This window comes from Myotis brandtii, unplaced genomic scaffold (genome assembly GCF_000412655.1).
Source record: "Myotis brandtii unplaced genomic scaffold, ASM41265v1 scaffold63, whole genome shotgun sequence".
NCBI classification, from domain to species: Eukaryota; Metazoa; Chordata; class Mammalia; order Chiroptera; family Vespertilionidae; genus Myotis; species Myotis brandtii.
The window spans coordinates 2,488,090-2,492,950 of record NW_005370411.1 but is presented as its reverse complement, the minus strand read 5'-3'; the positions used below and the strand labels follow the sequence as shown (position 1 = coordinate 2,492,950).

Sequence of the window (4,861 nt, the reverse complement as noted above, 5' to 3'; positions counted from 1 at the left end):
GAGGACAGTAGAAGTACTTGAGCAGGTTAGTGAACTTGATTTATTTAATTGCCAGACAGAGTGCATTTTCCATAGGAAATTGCTGGGCCACATGTGAGTCTGGCACACACAGTGGATTCTTCAGTCTTTTAGTCAGTGAGGAGAGCCACGGGCTCAGTTGAAGAGAAGAGTGAGGTTGAAGGGCTTTTTTGTTAGTACAGCAATTACGTATGTCCATCTATGTTGCCCAACCAGTTCATCAGGAAGAACCTGGCCCATCAATGGATTATCAAAATGAGTATTAAAAACAATTTCTCTGAAAACAAATTGCATACCACAGACACAGATTCAAAGAAAAGTGGATTATCAGGACAAGTCTACTTGATGTAAAACTGACCTAGGTTTTGGTTTTAATTTCAGTTCCAGTTTTCCCACTGATTCTGTGCCTGGCTTCAGAAATTATAAGATTATATCATTTTAGAGTTGGGAGAGACTGGAGATCAATTAGTCCACACTTCCAAATCCTTTAAGCAGTGGTGCAATTGTTTAAGTCATGTACTTTATCAGTTCTGTTCACAGAACTAAAAATGATCATAGTGGTCTTTGTAAACAAAGTGGTTGGCTCCAGAAAGGAGAGGTTCTTCTTAATATTTTTCTTTTAGTTCAATCTGAGTCACACATTGAGGTTTCATGGGGAAAAAGAAGGGGAATATAAATCTTAAGAGTATGGGCTAGCTAGGCCATTGACAAGGCTGGGGCTGCCTCCACGTGCCCCAGAATAGCTGTGCTGCCCCACTTTCTATAAACAGAAACATCTCCTGCAGGTATGGAGCTGAACCCTCCCAGCAGCAAGGCATTGCTGGGTGGTCCCATACTATGGGCTATTTTTCAGCTCTGCAGACCTATTTTCTCTGCCTTGTTCTAAGTGTGTTAAATGTTCTAACACTCAACTCTCTACTCCACCCTCCTCTATGTATAAAGATTAGCCAGTAATTATCACCTATTTTAGAGCTCAGTTTTTGTGTGTGTGTTTTTTTTAAATCTGGACAAATGATGGAAAGTGCTATTAAAATAAATTATTTACACATGCCTCCCAGGATTGGAATTCTTTTAGGAGTTATCTTCTTCAGCTTTTCAAATAGAAAATTTCAGAACAGCTATACTTCAAAGTTTGCCTATTTTGGGAATTCAATTTTACCATATATTTTGATTATAAAATTTTCCCAAGCATTGAAATGTGATCAAAGTCATTCTTTATAAGCTAATAAAAACCACCTGCTGGCTGCATCCTGTACATACTTCCTCTTTATTTTACAGTATCTTTTATTAGCATTAATCTTGGGCCATGGTTGGGCAGTAGATACAATGGATTGAAACTACAATGTGATACGGTCTGAAAAAAGCTTGCATCAAAAAGCCAATGAACCTAAATTTGGGAACTCATAATTTTATTATTCTGGCTGCAGCCTTGCTGTCCATAGTAACTTTGAGGACTACTTGTATTTCACCTAAGACATGCACGTGGATTTGACTTGAATGCTATTGTTGCTCTTTCTTTTCTTGCCAGCCTGTCCCATTCCTTCCTATCCGCTACTGCCAAGTTATAGTCTCAAGTGCTCTATGAGGCTTTCTCTCCTGATAAATTGCAGAACTGGGTGTAAGTCCTACACTGGCATGTTCTTTTATGCTGTCTTATGATGCTTGTTTCATGGGTGTTAGTTTTGTTTCTCTAGACACTTTTAGGCTTCTGAAACCTTAAATTCAATGAAATAATTAGACTTCAGCTTATTCTTCCTTCCTTAACTTATTAAGTTACTTTGACTAATAGCGATTTCAACAAATAGTTTTTAATATTTCAGCTCAAAACCTTTGTTCATTAAATTAGACAAATTAATCTCTTGCATGCCTCTGTTAAGAGAGCATGGTATGCATTCACAGGCTCTTTGGGTACTGGGACCTATTGAAGACCACATAGTTTCATTTATTGTAGGCAAAACAATTTTCATTAGAGCACCTCTACACCCACAGGCATTATATTTGCCCCCAATGGGAAAATGTTTTTTACTTCAAATTACTGATGTACAGCTTTTAAATCCTGACCCATTAGGGGCTATCAACATAATCCTGGTGAAATCATATATATGAACATCAACAGTCTTTATATCCTAATGGATTTCATTCAGTCATACCAAACTCTAAAAATAACATTGAGTAAGCCACATACAGACACACTTGAATGGCTTCAAATTTATGCCTTGTAGTAAAAATCAGCAGGGTTCCTAAACTAAATTTAGTATTGCTCTCCCCCAAAGACACATGCAGAAAGGGCCTCCCTTTGGGCTTTGTCTATGGATGAGAATAAGCTGTAGGGGTCTTCCTTAGAAGGCCCACTGACGAAGGACAAGAGACATAAGGAAGATATACACCATGAGGGCGGGATAAAGGGGACATGGTTGTATTTCAGTTTGAGGCAAAGGGCAGAAACAATGCGCACGCGTCCTACAACAGTTAGACCAGAAGCTAGATGTGAATCCCAGATTGGTCCTGTGATTCCAGGGTAAAATGCAACTCAACCCAAAGGTACTTTTCTTAAACAAGATGCCAAAATGGCGTTCTTACATGACATTAACAAAATGTTCTTTTTTGGTAGATTTATTTCACCAACAGTCACTCATTATAAGTAGCTCAAGTATAAAAATGATTTTTTCAACTAAATGAAAGTCAAAATGAAAACAAAAATGAAAGAACAAGTCCCTCCCCAGTTACCCTCCTTCAAGTTCTCCTCATCTCTTGACCCATTTTCCTGATCTGGCATGGAAGGCTCTCCACAACCTAGCTTCCACCTCTCTGTGCTGCCACCTCTCTGTGCTGCCACCTCTCTTTGCTGACTCTCTTTTCGGTCCACTTTTCACCCCTCACACTGGTAAAAGCAGCATATTGCTCACTGCCCACAGCCATGCCACTCTTGCTTCTGCATTGACAGTGCTATTCTCTCTGACATTCCTTTCCCCTGAGACAGTCACCTCCATAGCTCCTTCCTACTTATCCTTAAGGATCAGCCCCGGTGCCACCTTCTTCAGGAAGTTTTTCCCAAGTTCCCCAGACCTTGTGAAGTGCCACCCACCCCAGGTTCCAATAGTGCCTTGGACATACTTCTACCAGAGCTCTCACCACTCTGTGTAGTATAATCTGTTATTAATTGCCTACCCTCTCCCCACCCCAACCTCGAGCTTCTCAAGAGCAGGCACCATGTTTATTGATTTGTAGTCACAACACTAAGCACACCGCTGAGATATGGTTGGCACTTAATAAATGAAAACACAAACCCTTAACAAACAAATCACATGGAACATGTCACTAGAGCCCTGGCTGGTGTTGTTGAGTGGTTTGAGCGTCAGCCCATGTACCGAAGGGTCTTGGCTTCAATTCCTATTCAAGGGCACATACCTGGGTTGCAGGCTTGATCTCCTGCCTCAGTAGGGGCTTGTGTGAGAGGCAATCAATGGATGTGTCTCTCACACATTGATGTTTCTCTCTCTCTCCCTCCCTTTCTCCCTTCCACTCTCTCTTAAAAAAAAGGCAATGGAAAAAATATCTTCAGATTAGGATTAAAAAGAATTTTAAAAAAAGAAAATGTCACTGGAATAACTGTTCTACTTCTGATTATAGCTAATAGGTGCACTGTGAGTTCTGAGGACAGCCTGATTCAGAAAAGGAACACAATGAACATTTAGAAACTGGATGCTTTTCAATGTATTTCCTGTATACTACACAGCCCACTTTTTATTAAATGGAATAAAAAGCAGGAAACTGAAGAGATATTCCTTCCAAGTCCTGTAAACCCAAGTCCACTATTATGAAGTCCAATTTAAATGAGTTTTCTTTTTTACTTTTTCTTTAAAATGTATTATAGTAAAAAAGGCTCTGTCTCTATTAATCTTGTTAAGAAAACAGAACCAAGATCATCATTACTAAAATATACGCTTATTTTGGCTAACTTAAATCCTTTAAGAACATCAGCAGTTGCAAAATTTTCCATATTATAGCTCAAAATAGAAAGTTTGAAAAAAAAATGCTTATGGAAAAGTGTTATTTTTGCAGAATTGGACTAGAGTTTAATATACAGCAGCCATCTATAATGAAATAGATGCTTCCTGCTGACAGAGCCAAAACGGGCTCTTTTGCGTTGTCACAGTCAATATCCAATTCCATCCAATCCACTGATGACAATGAAAGATACAGGAGGTGAAATTTATGAACAAAGTCTCTGATGCTGGAGTTTCAGCCCTCACCTATGCTGATCTTTTTCAACACTGAGGAACTTCACTGAGCAATGCAATATTCTCTCTGAAAAAATTCCCGATTGTGTCCCTCTGAAAATTCTTCTATGTTCCTTGGTGGACTATAACTCAAGATGCCAGTTGTTTTTCTTTTTAAACAGGAAGCACAGACAATTTACCAAACAGTGTTTTGGAGTCTGAGGAGAGATTGATTTCCCACAGAGAGTAAAATTCAGTCCAGGACCATTTAGCATATTGACTTTGTTAAGAAAATGCTTGGCTGTATCCATTTAAGAATCTCCTTGATTTTTGATTTGTTTGACATGCCTAAATTTGGTGATTCAGCCATGTAAAACAAAACATAAAAAACCTTATTGCAGCCCAGCTGGCATGGCTCAGTGGTTGAGTGTCAACCTGTGAACCAGGAGGTCACAGTTGGATTCCCTGTCAGGGCACATGCCCGGGTTTTGGGTTCAATCCCCAGTATGGGGCGTGCAGGAGGCAGCCGATCCATGATTCTCTCTCATCATAGATGTTTCTGTCTCTCTCTCCCTCTCCCCTCCTCTCTCTGAAATCAATAAAAATATATTAAAAAACAAACA

General features: G+C 39.5%; 1 protein-coding gene across 9 annotated transcripts in view; it reads right to left on the bottom strand.

Annotated features, from left to right (window-relative positions):
• ABI3BP (ABI family, member 3 (NESH) binding protein) overlaps window positions 1–4,861 on the bottom strand; it is a 259,187-nt gene that overhangs the window by 18,999 nt on the left and 235,327 nt on the right. The gene's annotated exons all lie outside the window — the stretch shown is intronic.